The 25,397-nt window shown below is 38.0% G+C and overlaps 1 long non-coding RNA gene across 1 annotated transcript in view; it reads left to right on the forward strand.

Annotated features, from left to right (window-relative positions):
- The window catches only part of LOC142056146 (uncharacterized), a 43,982-nt gene extending 28,447 nt beyond the window's left edge, over positions 1-15,535 (forward strand). Inside the window, exons 4-5 of the long non-coding RNA XR_012660238.1 lie at positions 13,107-13,213; positions 14,351-15,535. This is a non-coding gene — a long non-coding RNA (uncharacterized LOC142056146). The remainder of the gene's footprint in view (positions 1-13,106; positions 13,214-14,350) is intronic.
- The last annotated feature ends 9,862 nt before the right edge of the window (positions 15,536-25,397 follow it).

Genomic DNA, 25,397 nt, shown 5'->3' on the forward strand with positions numbered 1-25,397 from the left:
TCAAATTGCCATACGCTTTTAGAGGAGACATGAAAATGAATGTGTGCCAGAATTTTGGTTGAGATTATGATGAAGTTAACTCATTTTGACAAACAGATCCTCCCCTTAAACTTCTTTACATGCAAAGACTTGGTAACATGGGAAAAACGTGGCTGATGCCTGTCATCTTAACAAAGGACTTTTGGAAATGCATTGCCGTCTCGGGAAATGAATTCTCTTGCATGAGGTTTTGTCTCAGAAAGTGTACAAAAGAGTGTTATAACAGAAAAGTACATAAACAATAATATTTTAAGATCTGTAATATTCATATTAATTATTCTATATTATTTAAGCAGTCATCATTCCTAAGTGAAGAAACTATTTTTCAGCAGTCAGGCAAGCAAGTGACATAGGCCCTGTGGTGATATCTCTAAATAAAACCATCTGAAACTCGTGTACAGGTATACATCTGCTTAGATGTGCATACATCTGTATTAGGCCTAAAACCATGCACATCTCTATATAAACACCAAGTATAATTTCAAATAATTTTGCTTAATTAAAATATAATTCAGACTAAACAAACATCTGTTACTTCTGCTACAGGAGCAAACACTTTCTTTGTGTTTGTCTGAGTTGGAATTAAGTGAAATACAACATCCCAAATCAGCTGCACAGCAAATAGCTGGTTTATACGACCTATAGAAACCATAAGCAGACAAATTTAGGTTTTCTTCTACTGAAAATCCAATGCCATGAAACAGCGAAAAAAAGAACAATCTTGCCATGCTATGGTAAAGGAAGCAGTGATCTTGATACTACAGCCCCATGATGAAAATAACTGAATGATTTCAGCAAGTAAATTTAAACAAAAAAACAAACCAACAAACAAGCCAAGCTCAAAACTCTCACTCCAGATCAGGTGTTTGTTACAACGAGTGTTGGAAGCCATGTCAGACAAAGCATAAAAACATTCAAGAGACTTATTTTGGAATGCTGTTAGGAGCAAACATGAATGTCTATTTGAACGCAAACATATCTGTTCACTGTAATGCATTGTAATACTGGCTATTCAATTTTTTTGTTCAAGCTCAGTGGTCCTAAAATAAACCCCCAAACTCTCAGTACAGATTTCTTTGCCCTCTTACACACAAAAAAACTTTAAAGATATGTATTGTACTCATCCAAGCATTTTCCCATGTATATTTTCATTCTTTAAACACTACCGTTTAATCATTAAATTGCTTGAGTGAGATGAATCTGGGTGATAAATAGAAGTTAGCAAAACAAGGGAAACTTGCAGCAAAATTGTCCACTCTTCCAGTGAAAAAGATAAATAATAAGAATAAACTTTTTACAACCTCTAACAATAAGTCCCTGTGATACAAATATTAATGAACAATGAATGATAGCATTTTTAGGACATGTGAGTGAAACCATAGTACCCGCAGATACTTTTTACTTTTCTCTATGATAACATAGACTTTTCAATATCTTCTTATTGTGTAGGAGAGATTTATAGTTTGTCTTGTGCTTTGTCTTTGTGACACAAAACAAGCTCAAAATTCAAAGAAAAAAGATAGCATGTTTTTTCTACTGTATGAAGAAAGGATGAATAACTGTTGTGTACCTAATATGCAGAGACATCTTGGTATAACAAGATACAGCTTAACTCCTAGAGTCCTTGTTATTTAATCCATTTAGTTCTGCCCAGGGATCACATGAATTTATGGAAACCCCCTGCTACCCTCTTTGTTGACTTCCATCCCTGCTGGGAGATCCCCATCTGCTGGGAAGTGAAACTCTGTCCTGAACTTTACCTCATTTAACATAGTGCCACATGTAAATCCAACTTCTTCATTTATTACTTTGACAGAGCAGATGGCAATGGGCTTTTAAAAGACTGTAATGTTGCTTAAAACCAGCTATATTTGTAGAAATAATAGTTTTAGCTGCTTAGATTCTAGTGCCTGATTTTTAGGAAGAGTCTGACACAGGCAATTAATTTTTTTAAGCCATCAGTACTTAGTGATGCATCATAATTTAGCTGTTCTCAGAAAATCATATTGTGACCAAATAATCATTTGTTAAGACAGAAAATACTTTTTAAATGGAAATTTGAGACTTGTGTTTGGTGGCTGATATGAGTGACTAGTTTTCTAATAGCCCTAATCACTGGAGTATTTCTTTACTTGTTCATTTAAGCCCATTAATGAAAACGTATGATGTTAAGTCTAATATCTGCTAACCCTTGATGACTGTTTTGACTTCCAGCATTGTCCTATAAATAACTGTGAATGACATGCACTGAAAATCAAAGAGTATTATTTCACTGTGATTAAAGAGAACAGGTTCACCCAAGACTTCCTTTTCATCCAGTAAGACCACAGAGAAATTCATTGTTAGCTTGAGTCAGATGTAATGTACTTCAAAATGCCTCGTCTTTAAAAATCTTACCCTAAATGTATAATGTAGGTTTTAAAACTAACCTGAAAACTCAACTTCAGCCACTGAATTTGCCTATAGAAGGCATGTAAGGGGATAGGGAACATCATGCACAATCAGAGCATCCTGGGCTTGAAGACTACAAATACTATAAATTACTTGTCCTCAAGATCCAGTCTAATGGTTTGTTCGTTTGTCTGTTTGTTTATCTTCTGTAACATCTGAAAGGATTTTTAACCCTGGAGAAGGAAAGCAATCCTTACATAGCCAGAGCTGACTGTTCTTTTCTAACTTAAAGTATCAGCTAACTTGATGCTCCATAAAATTCAGAGCGCATGAGTTTGATACAATTGGGATCTTTGGTTATGTTCATCTTGGCCATGGACCTTCCGATCATATTATAAGTATTATGGCCAAAGGGCACTGTTTGTTGGCGTGACATTTGTGCTCTGTCATGCAGTCATGCTGTCTTTTATGGAGGCTTCAGGGTGAGACCTCATATGAAGTGAACAATCTGTGATTTTTGCTGTAAATTAAACAAATACCTCTAATATGCACTTCCTTAGTTTTAAATCAGGTGTTTTAAGGTATTTCAATCTTGTGTATAAGCATAAACCCTAATGTCAGTTACTGTGTTTCATAATAGGTTTTTGCCTTTCTGATGATAAATAATACTGTTTAAAAACAAGGATGTCTGACCCCAAAGGGCTTTTATTATGAAGTACACAGGCCTTCTCTGCCAACACACTGGTCAATCTTCTGTGATACCACACCCTGCTTTTATTGATCATCTGGAGACCATTATAACAGGAGGAGTTTATCTCTCAGTGTAATTTTCTTTAATATACATTCTATTATATTTGAAATTTTAGTTCATGTATTGGAACTTTCTTAAGCTTTAATATCATGCTGATTTTAATTGATTTTAGTTTCAGATAATTTTAAAGATTCTTGAGTTAAAAAGTCAAACCTGAGGGCCATCTCCTGCATGAAAAGCCCCAGGAAGATAATCTTGGTGGCAAATTCCTTTGCAACAATTTCTTGCAATATGGTATGCAGGAAAGTGATGCACCAGAGTAAAAGCCAGAGAGCTTCTGTTCTTAGGTAATAAATCCACTAGGGAAAATCTAAGGAAAATTAGAATCAGGTGTGGCTATTCCTGTTTAGACTATAATCTCAGAAACACAACTCCCCCTTATCAAGGCAGCTCTGATGGAAAGGGCAGCAGTGGTCTTCTGCACCACTGCTGCTGCCGCCTATAAAGGTAATAGGAAATCAGTGGATAATTAGTAGGTATGTACAACATAATCTGGAGGAGAAACTGGACTGCAGTGGGAGCCAGTTTAGGTAATATGGGGAGCTGAGAGGCCTGGGGAAAGGAGGGCAGCCAAGTCCCACTGGTGCAAGACGTGCTGGCATCCATGTACGTGTGGGTCTTGCTGGTACAATCTAACTGTGGTTGGTTTATGGTGACATAAAAATGCTTGCCCTGTCTTGAGTTTGACAGCCTACAGTTTGAACTTTAGTGGGGTGTTTTTACTCAGTATGAAGAAAAATGGTGGAATCAGGACCTTAATTTTTTTCCTAAATTGTCTAGGATTAAAATTGTCTCCTTCTTCGTAATCTATACTTAAAACAAATGTAAAAAATTCAGCACATATTGTTTACATAAAGAGAGAAATGTAATCATTAATGGAAGTTAACACCACATGGAATTTAAAGAAAAAAGAAAAGAAAATCCCCAATGTGATTGCACAAGGATTTAAAAAACCCCCGTGTCGGTAAACCAGCCGCTTCCTTTTCTGAATGCTTGTGTGTAGGCAGTTTATGGCATTTCGGTAATTCCGACCTTTGTTTAACTACATGGCTGTGTGTCAATAAAACCAGAAGTCTAAACAAGTAAAGCAATCACTCTGTGTACAGCTAGTTAAAATTCATGGCTAGCAGGGAACAGATTGCCACAGGAAAGCCCTCAGCCTGTCCACCTACTGGTACCGTACCACCAGCAGAGCTCCTTTTATTCAAGCTTCTCCCCGTGGTTGCCTCCAATTCTTTTGCAAATCTTCCTCTCCCCTCACAAATTTATAGCCCATTGACAACTTTCTGTGGGTGGCTTGAAACATCTGGGTAGCAATCCTTCAGTCTATGTCCTGCACCCTTCAGTTAAACAATGGCGCACAGGCCGCAGGGCAGCGCCACAGCCAAACGCAGAAGGAAGAATGGAGCTGGTTAACATGTATATTCATTACCCGCGCTCAATTAGGGGGCGAGGGAAGGTGATGGAGCTCAGGGCCTTACTTTGTCAGCCTCAGAAAGAAAGTTCCTGCGATTGTTACATCATGTTAATTCGGACTAATTCAGTGTAGGCGACGCTAATTTCACCCCGGATGCCAGGCCTATACCTACCAGCTGCCACTTTTAGAGGAGGTTTTGCAGTAGATTCAGGCCAAGTTGGTTGAACTTACATATCCCAGGGCTGTTAGCATGAAAGATGGAGGAATGTCGCAAAAGATCACACACAATTCATTTACAGGAGTTTTAAATTAATTGAATGGATTTTAATAGAGAGGGCAACTTTTCCCCAGAGTTTTAAAAACATTAGATAGCTGGGATACATCTCCCTGTTGAAATCTGAATTTAAATGTTTTATAAGAAATGTCAGTATTTCTAGGGATTTATCTGAAAAGCTGTGCCTTTTAGTAGAGGTCTTTTTTACTTTAGGATAGGTAACCAGGCAATGTGAGAGAAGGAAGAGTAGAAGGAACCTTTTCCTACTTTTTTCTAGATAGCATAATCATGCTAGGAGATTAAATGAGGGGTTTTACAGTTGCAATAAATGTTCTTTGGCTTTTTTTGTGGGTTTTCCCCCCCTTAGATATGGATATCTGAGGGTGTTTAGTGACAAGCAAAGGAATATATAGCATATTCTTCCCTTGTATTTATGTTATACAGTGTATAACGGTATTCCTGAATGACACATGCTAAATCAGAGTTAGTTATTTTATTGAGATCTGTTTGACCAGACTGATATTTGTTTAACTTTCTCATTGTTGGACCAGTCAAGTACTGCATATCATGTTCCTCACTGGAAACTGTGAATGCAGGATGTATCACAATTTACAGATCTTGTTAAATTCTGGGCAAAATTTTGCTTCAGATGTAGACTAATACTGCCATACTAGTATGTTAAGATTAGGTACTTAAATTCTAGAAATGGTTTTCGTTTTATTTTCATTATGTTCTATTACACAGTGACTGTATTATTTTTTAGAAATTTTGGACAGAGATGGAGTTGAGCCTTTTTTTGAGACTGAAAAATGTCAATATCGAGCAGCTTATCAAAACATGCTCATGCAGATGGGTTCTCTGACATCTCTCTCCCATGCCCCACCAGCATAAAAAAATAATAATAAAGAAGATGCAAAGAAAAAACCCGCATCTCTCACTTGGACTATCATCCCTTGTTGAACTTTATTCCTGGATTGATCTGCATCAGGGAAATCTGCTTCGTGCTGTTGTTCTAGGACAAAAAATCTGTGACTTCAAAAGACACACATCTGATCTACCCAAGTGGCAAAGCAGTGGAGGAATGAGATTCAAATCTATTATTATCTGCAGAACAGTAAATATGTCAGGTGATGAGGCTGATTCACAGTTGGTATTGATGGGACATGAACTTGTGAGGTAATATACAAACATGTCTGACCTGTTAAGCTATAACTGTTTTTCTTCAGTGTGTGCTGAAGAACAACGATGGCTGTTAGTCTATATTTATAGAGAGGGGACTACTGGCAGGTGCTATAAGTCTCTCCAGAGAGCCTTGGTACAAAAATGATAAACTGACTGAGACAGGAGTTTGAGCACACACAAAATTACTGTGTATCATTGCAGAGAAGATAGTTGTGTAATAATAGTTGGGATGGGGAACTGCCTCGGTAACGAGTGTCAAATACTTAGAACAAATCATTAAGTCTCAGTCTACAGTGCAGGAAAATGCCTTTCTTTAAAAGAGAATAATCAGCTTACAGTCTTTCTCAGAATAGAAAAACTTGCTAAATTTACTCAGAAAACTGTCTGTTAAAAATGTGCATACACAAATGTTAAGCCATGCACTGCTTATTGGAGAGTAGGATGAGGTTATTACTGAACACAGTATAAGTCATATTTAAGATCATGATAGAAATCCTGACTTTTCAAAATACTTTTTATAGAAATGTGTTTTCACATTTCAATATTGCCATTGTTTTGTCATAAAACCCATGACAGGCATTTAAATTAGTATAATAAGTATACGTTTTCAGCCAAAACAACTCTTGTAAAAACTTACTAGCAGTATGTTTTTGTGCTGATCAATTAATAAAAAATAATTTTCAAGGAGATTAATTTATTTAGTAGCAGCTGTAAATTACACATGAATGGATCCATCTCAGAAAGCAAAGGTATATGTTTAGTCTTATGGGGATCCTTCAGCAAATTCCTGCAGGATACATATTTCATTGATTGGCATCTGTCTACACTTAAAACAACGGGAAAAACAAAGGGAAAAGAATTCCCTGTAGCACATCCTCTGAGGACTCGGAATTTCTTTCTTTTATCTATTGTGGGTGTAAACACTACATCTCACCCTTCCAAACTACAGCTTTTGCTCCTGAAATTAGAGATACTTTGCGCTTCTTGTCACATCCCAGCTCTCTGTGAAGATAGGTCCTCTAAGGAGCTTCTGCTTATCTTGTTTTACTTTGAAACCTGTTCAAAGGAAAGAAGAAAGATCCCACTTAGCCGAGTTAGCCTGAGACTAGATCATTTGGTTTGCTTATAGAAAGGCTTCCCTTTAAAGATAAGAGCCCTTAGAATGTATCAGATAATTTGAGTTAAACTTTTGGGTTGTGTGTCTTACTGTCGGTCTAAGTACTTCCGTGGCTGTCTGCTCTAGCATGTGAGCATATCACAGTTACTCAGTTTTGTCCTTATAGCATCCCAGTGCGATAAGAAAATGTCTTTGTTTTGTTCCTGGGGAACCGAATCACAGGGTAGGTGAAGAATCTCCCCTGAAGCCAAATGGGAACTCTGTGGGAAGCTCTGTGGTTGATCCAGGGTACTAAAACTAGGTCTGGTGTCCCAGAGCAGTGCTGTCTCCACAAAAACAACCTTTCTTTTACCTTTTTCAGTTGTGTTAACACCTAGTAAATACTTTTTGTTAAGAATCATGTCCAAATCGTGCACAGACCTTAATCAGCAGCAGTGCTGTTAGGTAGAGGCACAGCATTTTAAGACACTACTTACACCATGTGTGGGCACATATTTGTAAGATGTTGAGTGCTGTGCATTCTTTAATGATGTGACTACATTTTAAAGACTTAGCCTTATGAACAAATTTTTGTGGCTTCCAAGGCAAAATAAGAGAATGTATTAATTTAAAGTTCAGATAAAATATTTAAGTAAACACATTTTATAAGATTTTTGCAATAGGAATATGCAATGATTTATCATGATTCAGCTGATTCACCTACCTTAAATTGCAACAATATGACGATGTTATCACTGAATTTGCACTGTAGTAATACAGCCATTCTGGGATCAAAGTGAAAGCATCTCCTCCAGTGAACAGGAGCAGATTCCAGAGTGATGGCCCTCTCTACTCCCAAAAGACTGCAATAACATGATTCTGGACTGACTTTTCCTGTATGCTTAGCAAGAGCTAGTGAGATTCTTCAATGGTGCAGGTTTTTTTTCAGTTCAAATAGGTCTTGTGTATATTCTGTGGCAATCCATGAATTCAGTTAAGAGAAAATAGTGAAGCAAGCTCTTTTTTTCCCCATGTTTGACGCAGTTACCAGTAACAATGAGAAAAGGAATGACAGGATTTGAACTGAGCTAGGTTACAGCAGAGCAACATTTGGTGCAGAAGCCCATTGCTGCTTAGCTGTCTGTGTGAGTGACGTGGGGAAAGGGAAGGTGCAGTCTGTTCTCTCCTGGGCTAAGGTTACCAATAGGTCTCTGTATGTAGTGACTGTGACGACTGATGATGCCTGTGCTGGTCACAGTACTTACACTAAGGGTCTGTACAGTGGAATACAGGAAGCGTTACCCAAATGTGCATGCATCCCCACAAAAGTGTCATGACGTTGGAGGAAAGGCTTAGAACCAAAATGAAGTACTGGCATTTCTGTTCCAGTTTGGGGGATGATTTGAAATCCCTATCAATATAAAGGGTGCCATTTGATAGGAGTAGCACAAGTGTAGTGATACTAGCTGAAGTGTGCCTATATTTATGTATATATACACTCATGTGCATATATATAAATGCATATATATTTTCAACTGTACTTTAATTTTTTTCTTGTACTGTTCTTCCACACATAGAAAAACAAATAACAGATTGATAGAAGATCATATTCTCCTATACTGTCTTTGGAGTCTCATTTATTCAGATAGTTAGATAAAAGTTATTTGAAGTGTAAATAAAGTATGATAAACCATCTTCTCCCATTGCTTTTTTCTGTCACAAGCAAATTGTTTCTTTGTGCTATTAGATGTTCCACTTTTTTAACATCAAACTTGTGGCAATCATTAGCTCGTAGGCTGACAATGACAGGAGCATTGTAAATTTGTGATTAATGAAGATTACTTTCCTAGGCTATTTGACTAACATTAGGCACCAGACTGAGTAGTCAAGTTATCTTGTTTCTATCCTTGCCTGACAAATTTATTGATCAATCCCTGATAAATTGATAATATTGTAAGGAAAAGACAAAAAATAACTAAAAGAGAGAAAAATGAAACCCACGTAAGACAAGTGATGCAAATGAAAACAGTTGCTCACCACCAGCTGCCCAATGCTCAGTTAGTCCCCAAGCAGTGGTGTCCCTCCCCCCACCAACCTTCCCCCAGTTTTATTGCTGAACATGACCTCATATGGTTCAGAGTATCCCCTTAGTCAGCTGGGGTCAGCTGTGCCAACTGTGTCCCCTCCCAGCTTCTTGTGCATCCTCAGCCTACTTGCTGGGGGGCCAGTCCGAGGAGTAGAAAAGGCCTTGATGATGTGTAAGCACTGCTCAGCAAAACCACCCCTGTATTATCAACACTGTTTTCAGCACAAATCCAAAACGCAGCCCATACACGTTACTGTGAAGAAATTTAGCTCTATCCCAGCCAAAACCAGTACAATGGCCTTGTAAGCAATCCAGACACCCCACATGCAAAGCAGAGATGTAATGGTTGTTGCCTCAATATGCTTTAACTACTTTTGATACTGTTATACTTTCCTCCACGGTCTCATGCAGACTCTTCAAAAGCACCAATGGCTTCAGATAGCTTGTGGTTGCATCATCATCTCCCATAACACTTCCCAGGTAGATGAACTTACTCACTATAGACAGTGAATGCTTGTAGCAGGTGCTTCATAAGATTTAGCGAAATCAGATACTTTAATAGCAAGACGCTGCAATAGTTCCGTGTACCCTCAGGCCTCAGTTCTGAATTACAGCATTTTTTTCAGGTTACATTGATGACAGTGATAATTTATTTACTGAATTAACTCTGCTCTGGCTGCCTCCTTTTTGGCAATGTGGAGCAATTTACGGTCATGTCAGTGAATGCAGGAGATTCTTATCCTCTCTAAATGTGGAACATTTGCATTAGGTTTCAAGTTTGTAAAACTACAGTTGCTGATTCTCCCCAGCCCTCCTACATTCCTACTATCAAAATAGATACTGGACTATGTTTTCTATATTGACATGATAAATTAGACCTGAAAATACAATTGAAATATGAGAATTTTACACTAGTTAAGGATCTGATTCAGCAAATAAAGTAGAAAACATAATCTGGAGGTAATACTCAGAATGATATCACTCCACAGAGGTATTTCTGAGTGGATTTGTTTAGCCTATTTGTGCCTGCAAACTTTGCATGTAGATTCAAAGTTCTGGAAGTTGGAAGGGAAGAGTCAGAAGGGAGGCTTACCTAGTACAAAAGCAAAACGGCATAAGAATTCCTCCTGTGCAGCCATTAGATACCAGAACCTGTCGTGCAATGGTGATTTATTGTGGGAAAGAATAAGAAAGATTGTGTGTATAAATCAGAGTGTTAGCCAAGTTGTGGCTCAACTTCAAAGGCTTCACACTTCCTTCCCTCTACGTTTTACTCTATTCTACCGCTTCTTTTCCCCGTGAAAACTGCCTTTCTCCTTCATCTATGCGTTACTCAATGTCTGCCTTCTTGGGTACTTTAAACACCTCTGATTACAGCAGGGGTTTTGACCTTTTGCTTTGGATTCTGTGTAACTGTCAATGTCTTGCTTGGGAATGTTATAGATACTCTGCTGCACTGGGCTGAGAAGTGCTGAACTGCTTTCAGAAGGCAGTCTTTATTGCTCTGAAACAACCAAGGGTCATGTGGTAGGGTAGCCATTAAAAAAAAACACAAAACAAGCAAACAAAAACTTAAAAATGAGGCAAAATAGATAATGCAGATTCATGTAGCACCTGATATCCAGCTGTCTTTGCCTCTGCAGACAGACTTGGCAGAATGCCTGAGTGATAATGACCAAAAAGATTTTTCTAACTTTTCTTAAGTTAAATGAACCAACTACTGAAAGAAAATTGTTCACTTGTTAGAGAACAACATCAGAATATTAAAGTGGGTAATATGATGATAAACAAACACTGATTTTTTTTCCTTTACCTCTTATTAGACTTCAGTGACTTCAAGGTTCGCCTTGGGGTGTTTTTTTTTGTTGGGGTAGGAAGTGAGTTCAGAAAGACTGAAGGCCCGCTGGAGATGGGAGAGTATTTTCTGTCTTTTACCAGTGATTTTTAGCAAAGGACAAACTAATGAATGTGTAAGCATGCAACCATGACAACAGCGCAGGAAGAAAAAGACTCATTACCCACAAAATTGCTGAAATTACTGTTCTCATAGGTTTCCACTGAAGATATGCTGTTTTCCTTAGACTGAGTTTCCGTTATTAGTCCAAACTGTGGACTTGTTATAACTTTTGTTCACTTGTCATCTCTCTAATAAACACTCACCCAAAAATCTATGCCTGCCTTGAAACTCAAATGTGTGACTGCAAGTGATAGAAACCTACCTGTGAAAACTTAAGTTGTGTAAGTTGCTATGTCTGGGTTTCAACAGCATCTGCAAAACTCACTCAGGATGCTGCACCAACCTGGGAGCCATGCTGGTGTTGGTCCACTGTTATTAATCGCCAACCTAGCTTCGTTAGAACTTTCAGATAAGCCTGCATGAATTGTGACATCATCTTTGATTTGTGGTATAGGTATGTACTTTGCCACAAGTTCTGCCTGTTAACTAACCACTTCCTGATGGTATGTATATGGTACCCAGCACTGAATGTAGACTCCAAATTTTTGGAAGCACTCCATGACTTAGGGGGCTATCTGCATGTCAGAGGCCCTTACATACAGAAGGAACCAAAGTAACTTTTCATTTGCTTTTGCAAGGCAGAGAGCAGTTATGGGTAGTTGGTCTTTTGTCTGTGCAGTTTTACCTGTAGCATCTTTGTCAGAGCAGCTGCTCTTTTAGTCTGCGTGGCTTGGTCTTTCTACAGACCTTAATTTTGCACATCCTATTTTGTTCCTCTGCTATTACAGAATAGATTAAGTTCAGTGATATGGTTCCTAACCAGGGACAGATTCACAGTAGTATTGAAGGGACTCTGGATCACAGAAGTGGAATGACTTGCTCAAAACCGTACAACCAGAAAGGAGCTATGGATGGGACAGAACAGAGGAAGTTGTTCTGGCACTTTGTTTGCCCTTTATCACTTGTAGGAAATTCTGTGAGAAGACATTTCAGAGAAAATATGTTTTCTGCTTTATTTTTTTTCTTATGTATTTGTTTTTCCTCTCTGTCTCCACTCTCTCTCCATATTCTTATTCAGAGGCACTGATGTTATCAGACTTTGGTATACCTTGATCCTATTCTAGTCTAATAATTCTCAAGCTGCCTGAGATGCCTGTATGCTACATCTGTGAGCTGAATTAAGCCTGTCATCTTCCAGGTAATAATTTAAAACCTTAAATAAAACTCAGTGTAACAGTGAACCCTGCAGTAAACCACTGGCCACATCTCTACAGGCGAACACATTGTCACTTATCATTAGGCTTTGTTTACTGTACTTGCTTGACCCTCATTTCTACTGTAAAAATCCCACAGTTCAGGCACTAGCTGTCAGTAATGAGAGTTAAGATATTTAGCTCATTGCTGGTCAGTTCAGTACCTTCATATCCTTCCTGCAAATGGTTGCCAAAAGAAAAGGTTAAGAGTTGCACAGTAATAAGGTCATAAGATACAGAAGGACAGCAATACAAGGAGGAGGAGAACAATAGCAAGGGCAGCTGGGAGAGCTGAAATAGTAAAAGTTTGCTTGAGAGAATAACATTGGTGGCAATGACATCAAGAGGAAATGGGAACAGTTATGAGAAGAGAAAAGCAGATCATTAAAAGAAAAAGGAAGTGTTGGGCATAGAAAGAGTCCAGTATTGTGTTCAATTAAACCTGTATTACACATCTAGTCAAGACACCACTTCAGAGGTTAAAAAGAAAAGAAAACTGGTTGGATATCTGTATTTAACAGCTGATATTTTATTTCAGTTAAAATAAAAATCAAGAAGAAGGATGCAGCAAATTTCTTGTGTTACTTGTTTGCCTTACAGGTTCTGAATTATGGAGGTCCAATAGATCTCAAATGGAAGAGAACCGCTGTATGTTACTACAGGCCTGAGCTGGGGATGTGACTGCTTAATATAGATAATCTAATATTGTGAGTGCATTAAAGATATCTTGTGATTGTCATTTAAGAAGTTTGTGTAATAACATTTGTCATTGTATTCTGCAATATTAAAGAGGAGGCATATCTTGAATTATTAAGCTATAGTTCTCTCTTGAGATGTAAATCAGCTGAAGTTTCAGTTCAAATAAATCTTCTCCAAAACCTCCAAGGGCTTCTGTCTTCCTCCTGTACTCCTCCCAGTCCAATTGCATTCTTGATTACCCTCCAAAATCTATTCATTTATGCTGATTATTAAATATCCTCTCCCCATTTCCACTAACTACATCATTATCAGCCTTACCACAGCAGAACCATTTATCCTGTTCTTTACTGTGCTCTCAATTTACCATCCCTCCTCTCCTCTGACCACTGACCTTCACCTCCAATGACTCCACTGTCTTTTCTACTGCCAGAAACTCCTTTCTGGTTTATTTTTACCTGATCTAGTTTTTACTGGATTTTACTGAACCTCTGCTAGGTGCCAGGTGATGAATAGTGTACCTGAAGATTTCATGTTAGTGAATCTTCAGAAGTTCTCGAGTCCTCCTAAAGTGTGTTTTGTGGTGATGATATGGGTTGGAAACAGTGAGAAAGGTTGTATTTATTTATTTTTAAAATTTGTATACTATTTTGATAGAATTTGCAATAAAAAATGTTAAGAGGGGAAAAAGTCACAAGAAAATGTGATGGATTTTCTAAGATAAAGAAGTGAAAGCAGGAAGACTTTCATTTAATTGAACACATTTTTATTATTTTATCTTATTTTTCCATCTTTTTCCATGTCCTCTCAGTTTTCCCACACATTTTTCTTCCCTGCCATAGGAAAAATGAATGATGTATCACCGTTTCATAGGTTCCAAGGCTGGGAATCCAGATCTTATCGGGTTGCAAGTGCATTGAGCTACTCCCAGAACTGAACAACAGATTTTTTTCTACCATGCAGTTACAGCAAATGGGTTTTGGGAGATCTCTGGGGGTTGTAATGATCAACTTTCTCTTCCAAATAACTGTCTGAAGCTTTAAGCATTGTTGAAAATTTAGAGATGGTTTTGTTTAGGAACAAAAATGTAGAACAGATGTTTGGTTTTTTCTGCTTCTTTTTTTCACTTTCTCTCTCTTTTTGAACAGAAAACGGGGAACATCTTAAATTTCTCTATACACAGGACAGCACAGAATCACTATGAACTCCTAAACCAGCAGGATGTGCAACAGGCTGGGATGAACAAGCAGGGTGCTGCATCCCTCCTCAGCGCTCAGAGATGGAGTGAGGAGCCGGACTGTGCAGGAAAGCATGGGAAGCAGTTGTGCCCACCCTCATAATAAGAATCGAAAAGAAAGAGCTTTTCTCAACCCTTTCACCTGAATAGGAGCTGCCAACAGTTTTGTTTTATATTTTTAGACTCATACCAGTGCATAAGGGTCCCTTTGCTCCCCCTTCTGCTTAAATCAAGAAGCCAGGCAAAGGTCACCAGTTTTATGAACTGCATCATGCTAAGATGGCAGGCCTGTTAGATGAAAAAACAAAAAAAAAGTGAATAGGTGAAAATAATCAAGATTTAAATCCTCTCTTAATGTGGTAAATTCTGTGGGTCAGGCTAGTGCAGCAGTGAAATGGGCAGGCGTGGAAGCTCACATTTCCCCAGGGTGTGACTAATGCAACTTTAAAACAACACACATGATCCCAAAGTATTAAAGCACTCATAAAAGAACACTCCTTTTAAGTATATGAATATTGTGTGAAGTATGTGATTGCTTTATGGTATGTTGTTTCTTAGTCAGACTGCCCCAGCGTGGAATATCTTGGTGTTAATGCACCTCTCTTTCTTTTTCTCTGTTTTGCAGTGGTAGCTTACTAATATCAGTGGATTATTCCCTCGCATTTCTAGATGTATGGGACAATATTTTATTCAGCTGTTTTTTTTTTTTTTTTTCCCTGGCAATAAAGGCAAAGGCTATCTGAGTGCTCCTTATTTAAGGCTATCTAAGTGCTTACACTTCAGCAATGTACTGCACAATAAAAAAGTTTGTGACAGGAACTTATGGTACTTTTCTGTCTCTAGATAGGTAGACACTATTTAATTGCCATGATATTTCACAACATCTTGTAATTGCTAGCTGGATTTTCTTCTGACCTATGCATCGATGTTCCAGGTTTTCCTTTCAGGTACACTGTAGCAGTGCCTTTGAATTAAACAGAATTGGAAGTGTGTGCATTAAGTACAAACAGCAGTCCTTCATGTTTGAACTAAAAGAGAGAGCACAGGTTGGTGGGAATTTTGTGTATCAGGAAAAAAAAAAACAAAACACCAAAGCCTGGCCTTGCTGTATAAAATTCCACTTCAAAAAAGAAAACCCAGAAAGTGAGTAGTTTGTTACAATCAAGCGGAAAGTCAACAGAGACTCTTGAACTTTTCCTGTTTTTGTTGTGTCTAAAGTCCAGCAATTGGTTGAGACTAATAGCCAGTTTCTCAGGGTTACATTAATACTTCAAAGAATTTGACCAAGCCACAACTGAAAAATGGTTTTTCTCTTTCAAAACGTTGATGGCAAGGTTGATTAAAACCCTTTATTCCTCATAAACAGCTTATGCAGTTAAATAAAACTTTTATTTTCGACTTTTTTAATTTATTAAAGTTTGACCTCATCCATTTGCTTAGTGAAACCATTTCTTTGGTTTGATAGAAGGTAAAGATTTGATAGAAAAGAGAGTCTGAGATGATTAATATTTCTGATGCTGCAGATAAATATCTGTAGCATTAAAACCTTTACATCTACCTAAGAGCAAACTTTTGTTCACAACAAAATTTTGAGCTGATCATTTACAAGATGTTTAAAGGAAGGCAGGATTCTTCTGCCTTGGTCTATAACGTTTCCATGGAACTACTGGAGCTGGAGATTATTCTTACACAATGAATGAAAGCATATTTACTACTCTTAGCATGATGTCTTCTTTGGGGAAGACTGGGATTTTTAGCCCTGCCTCCGGAGTTCCTTATTCATACTCTAACTCCTAACTTAATATGTGAATATGAGACTCCAGTACTCATCAAGGCATTAAGTTATGTCTTCAGAGAGATTCTGGCAGCTGAAATGTGGACTGTGACAGAAATGATTTTGAAAAATGCTTGTAAAACTGAATACCACAGTACTAAATCATTCTGTTTCTTATCATTTCACAGAATCACAGAATCACAGAATGGTAGGGTTGGAGGGGACCGCTGGAGATCATCTTGTCCAACCCCCCTGCTTGAGCAGGGACACATAGAGCAGGGACACAGGAACGTAGCTGGTGATGGGAAGTGGAGACGACATAATTCTGTGGAAATGTTGGCTGAAATTGATAGCTGAGTTACAATGTAGCTTATTCCGTGTTGAATATTGGCTGTCCTCCCACAGTCACTGCAAATCTGGTATAATAAAACTCCATATCAACATATGCTAGCTAATTTAACAGAAGTGTGTTCATTTTTCCACTCTTGATCTAGGCAAACTTAAAACAGTATGTGACCTGGCAATGCACAGACCTGGTACAGGTGGGTTTGCAGCCTCAGACTTCCTTTTGTAGCCAGCATGCTCAGAGATCAGGAGCTACAGTCATCTGTCAGGCAGTGACCTCTGTCCCACCATATGTACAGGAAATCAGACAAGTTAAGCATCCATCCTGCAGTTTTGTCTAAGCATTTTATGCTGCTGTTCTAAAGCCCCATTGATTCAGTGTACTGGTTTTGGCTGGGACAGCTAATTTTCTTCAGAGTAGCTAGAAAGGGGCTATATTTTGGGTTCGTGCTGAAAGCAGTGTTGATAATGCAGAGGTTTTTTAGTTGTTGTTGAGTAGTGTTTACACTAGTCAAGGACTTTTTCATCTTCCCATGCTTTGCCAGGTGCACAAGAAGCTGGGAGGGGGCACAGCCAGGACAGCTGACCGAAGGGATATTCCATACCATACGATACCATGCTCAGTATATAAAGCTGGGGGGGGAAAGGAAGGGGTGGGACGTTTGGAGTTAAGGTGTTTGTCTTCCCAAGTAACTGTAATTCTTGATGGAGCCCTGCTTTCCTGGAGATGGCTGAACACCTGCCTGCCCATGGGAAGCAGTGCATGAATTCCTTGTTTTGCTTTGCTTCTGCGTGCAGCTTTTGCTTTACCTATTACACTGTCATTATCTCAACCCACGAGTTTTCTCACTTTTGTCCTTCCAATTCTCTCGGACATCCTACTGTGGGGGAGTGAACGAGCATCTGTGTGGTGCTTGGTTGCTGACTGAGGCTAAACCAAGATATTCAGATAACATGTTAATGGCACCTGATACACAGATTCAATACAGAACACAGATATTCAATTTTAGTTTGCATATGCAAATATTGGTCACAAAATTGCCTCAAAAAGATAATTTGGATTTAATTACTAAACCATGACAAAACATGTTCATACTGAAATAGCATATAACTGTTTTAATTTCAAATGCTAATTCCATTTTTGAAGATCTTGTAAAGTAATTCTTTGAGTTATAGAGCATAAAATACTACAAAATCAAAATACGACCATCCATATAATAATAGAGCTGACAGAATGATTAGTTTATGAAAGCAGTATTCCTGACCTTTCTAGACACATAATTTACTCTGCTTAGACTTTTCTTTCTCATTCTTGTGCCGTTACACAGTTTCTGCAATGCTGGGGAGAAAGCGTAGCTTTTCTGGACAATGAGAACTTTAGATCCCTCATGCCTTATAAAATGGATATATATGTCCAGTGGCAAATAGCTTTGGAGTATTTAAATCACATTTTCTGCTTGAATTTAGATACATTCTAGTTATCTAGCACTCTGCTGACCTCTAGATAGAAAACGCCTCTGTCTGAGTACACCTTATTCCCAATATTGTGAACAATCACGTTGTTGTTTCTTACAGTTTTGCTTTTACCATGTCGCTCTACTTTGATTTCCTCCTATTTTTCATCCTGACATACACACACACACTAAGAGTTGTTGATATCTATTCTAGAAACTGAATCCTGGTTACATTGCTCTTCAGGTAATAGCTAGGGGTAGGCAGACACAGGACCATAAAAATACAATCTTTAATCTTAAGGACTTCCTGTTCAGGAATGACTAAGTGCAGACCAAATGGCACCAAGTGAACAATATGACCTCCAGTGACTTTTAATATGAATAAACAAGTCTGATTAAGAGTTATTCACTGCTAGATTTTCTCAGCAATTCTGAAAGAAAAATAGTAGCTCTGCTGAAACTGAAATTTCAGTTGTTTCCACTAGAATCAAATAAGCCCTGTTCACTGGAGAATTGGAGTGTTGGGTTTCCTTTCCTTGGTTAAAGAAACAGAATAATACCTTCCCACTCCCTAACACTTGCACCTCATGATCTCTTTTTCTCACAGTTACAGACATGCAGCTAGCAGCATGTTACTCTCTGGCTCTATTGTTAGATTTACTCACAGAACCGGAGTACAGCAGTAGCCACCTTCGGAAGACCCTGCTTTGGAAGCTCCTCCCCGACGGGTTGCATTTGAAGAATTGGACCTTTAGGCTTAAAGCCAAATGTTTCTGAATTGCTGAACTTTACCACCTATAATGCTAGGCATTTTGTTTGGAAATTGACTGAAGTCAAGTTAGCTCTGTTTCCCAGTGTTCTGTTGAGATGATGAGCACCAGGGTTTATGCCAAGGGAAAGCTGGTCTAAGTAGCATGAGGGGAAATCTCTTCTTTCTTCCTGAATAATGTACAAGCTGACTTCATTTTTACTATTTAAAATTTTAATATTTAAAAATTTTACTGTTAAAAATATTAATTCCATCTCTAAAATTTTATTCTTTTTTTAATCTAAGTTTGCAAAGAAGGAAGTAAAAAGTAGGCAAATCTTTATCACAAAACAGAATTCACGCCTCACTGACAGTTAAGGATAGGTAGAATGGTCAAAAAATAATTTTATGCCATAATTTAATTATGTAGAGCAAAGATTTTTTTCCAGTTAATTGCTGGTTAACCCATTGGTTAAGACATTAATTTGCTCGGTATTAGGTTAAAACATTCAGATACAGTTTTGTTATTCCCATTGTCTGTGATGCAGGATTTAATATTTGACATAGAATAAACTTTCTGTTCCCTTTTTAGCTAGAGTCCATTCTGACAATGTGACATATCACAGAAAAATGGTGTAACTGTGTTTTTTGACACAGATTATTCAGATCCACCCACCCCCACCCCCTCACCCCCCATTTTTATATGTAAATTACAGGGTTCATCAGTTCAAAGTTTGGACTACAGGATTTCTGACATTCCTCTGTGCAAGGGTTATGCCAGCGTTATTCCTCTAGCTATCTTGCCATCTCTCAGGCTGTAAAATAACTAACCAGGATGAACTGTTCTGGCACTTCCTTTCTTGCCTGTAATGGGTTTTATTCAAAATTAAAATAAACTCATTTTCAACAGAAAAAAAACCCACCAGTACCCACCTGAGAATGTGAAAAGTAAAGTTAGATAGAAGGCATTAAGGCTTCTACAGTATATGCCATTTACAGGTGTACCACAGGTATGGTTTGCGTCGTTCAGGGCTGTACACACACTTTTGAAGGTAGGACTGGCTTCATAATTTTTTTGAATTCCTTTGGCTTTTATGGGATTAGGTCCCCATATAAATATTTTCCCAAATCCCAAATCTCACTGCTGTCAGCCACTCAATTGTACAGAACTGACCTCTATATTTTGCAAAAATTTTTTCTTTTTTTCCTTTTTTTGTTAATTTGAAAGTCCTAAACCTGAATACTCTCAGTTAAATACACAGTCCATATGTACCCTAGTATTAGTGGAAATAGATATAGTTTTGTGGACTTAAGTAGAATCTGTGATTTTACCTTTCACAGGTTTTAAATATTCTCAGGTTTACTAGATGCTTTCAAATCCGATTAATATCTCAGTGCGGTGGAAGGATGTTAGCAGAGAAAAGGATGAGAAGTGCTTAACTTAGCTTTCAAAATTAGGCTCCCACCACTGTTATTTAAGCTGGTTTTTTCTGTGTGTTTAATGTTAGACAAAACCAGCTTCTCACTAAAATAGACTGTCCTTGTTCAAGCGTCCCCTGATACACTGAAAGCAGCTTCCTCTCAATTTGGGAAAGCCAAGACTACACTTATCAGAAAAAAGTAAGGCTGTGTGTCTTCCTGTTGGTCCTTTTTTTTAAAAAAAAAATTTTCTTTCTTTATATAGATAACTTGCTGTAAACAAGAGGTAACTGTAATGCCTCTGCTTTGGGAGCAGGTATTCACAGGGCAGAAAAGATTTGTTCTAACTTAACAAGATGCACAGTAGTTTTAAGACTTTGAAATGAACTCAGTGGATGAGTTTTATTTCATGTAACCAGAAGAAATCTCTCCCATGCAAACCACTGTCCTGATACTTTAGAGAAACAGGAAGCAATTTTCACAGCTCATTCACACAACCAATGAAATGTGAAATAGGTTCCATGGTTAAGTGAGAATCCTGGATGTTCCCTCTATCTCTGGGTAAGGCAATCTTATTCCCAGGGCATTATCGTAAGGAGATAAACACAGACCAAATAGTATTTATTAAGGCCAATGTTGCTGTCTGAATAATAAAGGGAAAATGAAGGCCTACCCAATGCTCTATATTCTTCTTTACATCTAAGAAGTGTTACTGAACATCTGTATTGCTTAACAGAAAAAAAGAATTGGTTTGTTTCATCCAGACTCCGAACAAGCAGTCTGATGTAAAACCAGTGGACGTGGATATAGCACGACAGATCATAACAGCCATCACAGGAGAGGCTGCCAGAGGACCATAAATCTTCATGCAAAAGCAAAGATTGTTTTTAGTGCTACTACAATACATAAACAAGCTGCTAAGGTGGAAAAATACATTTCCCCTCCTCATCAGAATTTCATTGACTTAAATGAGGCAATCTGAACCATGCAAATGCATAGAACGATCACAGGATGAAAGCTAATTAAATTTTTAAAACAGCTCCCCCCCCCGCCCTTATAGTCAATTTGATTGACACTTAATAGTTAAGCCAGTCCATTTGTTTCTTAAGAGTGAAGTTCCCACAGCAAAAAAAATACAACACAATAGTCTGTGCTGCAGTCTTGTGGGCAAGTGCAGTGAGCATGGAGAAGCTCTGATGAGTCTATTGAAAAAGCAGCTGTTTCTGCCTTCACTTCTGACCTGGTAGTGCACTCCGGTATAGCTGTGTTCAAAACCCTTTCACTCTTTACTCAGTGCTGCTTGCCATTCTGTGGGACAGAAGCAAGATCTTTACATTGGTTTTAAACTACTTCAAGAAGCAGATGCAGCAATTACCTTTAAAAGCAATAGCTAGATGGACCCTGAATGGTGGCCTGTTTTTATTATTGCTGTCTGTCCAGGGAGCGCTTTTATTGCTAGCAATCAGTGTTAGATCTTCAATAGCAGTTGATCATTTTTGCTTCAGGCTTTTGTGTGTCCATATGGCCATGCGTGGGGAATGGAAAGAAGAACAAATTTTACTACTGGATTATCAGTTCTTGTCTTGCCTTTTAATTTTACATTATGGTCCATTGTGTGCATACAGCAAAACGAGGAAGCAATGTGATTAAACCATAAATGACAGCCAAACTGAAGGAATGCCTCAATCAAATGCTACATCTCTGGACTTGAAATTATTAACGTGGTAATTATAGAAGGTCTATAGAATTGCTGACACAGATGGCTTGGGAAATAATGTACACTTACCAATGTATAAAATGTTCCCAAAGAGTTACACTAAGGGTGGTGCAGATTTCTTCAGTTGTTAAATTTGTAATATACAATTGGTAGAGCTCAAAATGATAGGGTTAGAAAAGTAGGACAGGTATTAATAAGTGTACAACCTCTTTCCTTTAGCAATATAACTATTACAGGCTTTTGGGTTGTCAAGTATTTGCTGAAGATAAAGCACACTGATCTTAAGCGATGATTTCTTTCCAAAGACTTCATGGATAAAAAATTACAATTCTCATGACCCACAGCCTCTTGGATTCAAACATTTTGACTGTTTCTTAGTTTTGTGAGTGGCAGTGAGCAACTAAGGACTCAAAGGTTCAGGACTATTGATATTAAATACAGAATAAATTCTGTGGTAATTGAGATCCATGTAATTTCATTAATTTAGGAGAGATTTCTCAGATATACCAAGGCTGATGTGCTGTACTATAATTAGTTCTGTCAATACTTATTGATAAGAAGTATATCTTTTTTACTTTAATAGAAAAGTTTAGAAGGGCTTTCTAGAATTTTTATGTAAAAGGCAGTTGCTTTGTCTTGGAGTATTATGAAAGGTTTGTCTGCTGAAATAGTTTGAGTGGTGTATTTTTAACCAAAGCTCAGACCTCTTTTTTATTCCTCTGAAATTCCAGAAATAGAATTTTTAAAAAACCCCCAAACTGAATGGTAACTGACTTCTATTTTGTGACTGATCTCAGAAACCGTGACTCATAAAATACCTACTCAAAAGAACTGAACGTCATCCCAATTTTATTGCTTTCCTTATTTATTCTCAGCTGCAATCTAAAAAAAAAGTGGCGTACACTGTAGCGGTGATGAGTTAACAGCAACTGGATTTTAATAATGTCCTGTTTATCAATGTTGAAACAATAAAGAGAAATGGTTATCGTGGAAACACATCACATTGCAGAAGTTCAAACTGACCATAGGCCTATCATTATCTTGAGTTACCTGTGACTGTGGAATAGGTCTATCTATAAACAGAAAAACATCTTTTGTTTTCAGGAAATAGCGGTTTTGGAAATGAACCGTTCAGAGAATAATTTACTGAGGAACAAATGGGATCACCAAGTTATATACCACAGCTTTATATATGCTACCCAAATTGCAGGTAATTTTATTTCCTCAGAAGTGCTACACCTTGAACTGAAATCTTCAGATCACCCCAGTCTGGTGAAAAAGGAGTGTAAGAAGCTACTGGGAGCAAGCTATGAAGATTCAGAGGTTGCAAAGCTGTTGGAGGAAAAGAAACTTGTGGGTTATACTTCTCAATATAGAGGTGTAACATGCATTTGGGGCAACCAATGGTTTCCAGGTGATAAAATACAGTAGTTGATTTTGCAGTGTTGGAAAAGACAAATAATTTGTTCATGGTCCGCGTATTGCATGTATTTAAAAAAACGGAACCAGAAACACCTGTCTGTGCTCTTCCCCAGTGTTGTCCAGATCCCAAATAGACCATAAGACCAATGACTGCTTTTTTGGGTGTCTTTATATTATATATGTCAAAGGGATATTGAGTCCAGGGGACAGGCTAATCTGAAATAAAGCCCTTGAGTAGTTGGAAAGGCCACAGCAACAACGGGTTCGATCTACTGATCTGTTTTTATTGCACCAAATTGCTTACTAAGAGACATAACTTTAACCAGCATTAAATCGACATTAAATTTGCAGCACTAGTATTTGATGTAGTAGAGTCACTGAAACAACATGTGAAGAATGCAGGAACATTATCTGGGGTTTTAACAGCTTGTTGCTAAAGTATTGTCTTTGAGTTTCTGGGAGTTAGATTTCCAAATATTTTTCAACTGTAAGTTATGGCCAGTTTCTGAGATTTTTCATTTTTCAGGAGCCGATGCCAAGCAGTAAGCTTTTCCCAGTTTATTTGGTGTGGTGTGAAGATTACTCTGTTTTGTACTGGAAGACTGGAGTTGGGCTCTCAGTCTAAATAACCGCTTGTGAAGGAGAGGAGGCTGGAAGTAGCTACAAACTTGTATTGTAATTTCTCTATAATAAAATAAAGAAGAAGAAATTCTTGATGAAACCATAAGTTTTAGTGTTTTGAAAATCAGGGTCCTGTGATTTAGCTGGTAGATACAGATGAAGACCCATTGTTTTTAGTGAAGCTGTGTTTGTCTAACCAGCTAGAGGTCTGGTCTGTGTTATTTTGTATTGCGATAATGTCTGTCGGCTCAAGCGAGTGCCAGTTGTGTGAGAACAGCTCAAAACAATTGGTTATATAATGTCCCTGCCTCAGAAAGCTGTACATCTAGATAAGCAAGAAAGATTTAAAAAAATACAAACACCAAGCATCTGGATTTTACACCCACTAAAGTACAGGCCGTGGCTTTGCTAAGAAAATGAAATTCCCATCATAAAAAGGTAATTTCAGAAACTAATAAATCAGATTATTTTCTTTTCTTGGAGGTTGATCTCAATGGCATATTAATTTCTCTCTAACATGCAGCTCCACTTCTTTCCTCTCAGAAAATGCATTGGCAAGACGACCCTTTCCTCTCCTGTGGAGTTTGACTGACAGGGCGCTGCCAAGTAGGGAAAATGAGTTTCAAAGTCTGACCTAAGAAAAACCATTTCTTGTGCTCTCGCTGGACTTTTGTTGCTTCAGGTGATACAGGAAAAACAAATCAACTCAACCACTCTGGTTCTTAATAAGAGTATTATTAAGATCCCCAAGCATAGCTGATACTGCTCTTCCAAACAGAGCAAGGAACTCCATTCATTTATTGATGCACTCTCTGTGAAGGGATTATGTTTCACTTTGTTTGAAGGACCTGAGAGCCCTTATTATTTTTGTTTGCAGAAACACTGTGGTGCACATGAAAGAGACACAGAGGAAAAAAAACCCTTTTTTTTTGGTGGGGGGAGAATGGCTGACAGTTGATTGCCTTTTTTTTTTTTTTTTCCTTTTCCATTTGAAAAAGCTTCTTGGATGATTGATTTCTGATTTAGATTTCCACATCCTCCCTGTTGTTCCCTGTTCTGTTTACTGAAATTTTCTAGCTGCCTTGTTCAGCTGACATTCAGGATATTGATAAGGTTAAAGATAATGACTGAGTTGTTTTAGCGGCCAGGTAGAACTCTGAGTCTAGCTTATTTTGATAAAGTCTTTCCTCCCTGCCATCCAGTAAGGACAAAGATTTACCTAGGATTATAAAAAAGAATAACAAACACAAAAGCAAGAAAAAGAAAGCCTCTCTCTTTTAGATTCCCCTTCGCTGTAGCTGTCATAAGTCCTTGTACAACAATACTTATCACAGAAAGCAAATGCAGCACTTGGTGGGAAGACCATGTGTTTTTATGAGGGATCCCATGCACGGGGCAGGAAGCCCACAAGCTAGCTACCATACTTGCCTCTGCAAGCAAATATGCAGCTCCTGGGGG

The sequence above is a fragment of the Phalacrocorax aristotelis genome, chromosome 1 (genome assembly GCF_949628215.1).
Source record: "Phalacrocorax aristotelis chromosome 1, bGulAri2.1, whole genome shotgun sequence".
Classification (NCBI taxonomy): domain Eukaryota; kingdom Metazoa; phylum Chordata; class Aves; order Suliformes; family Phalacrocoracidae; genus Phalacrocorax; species Phalacrocorax aristotelis.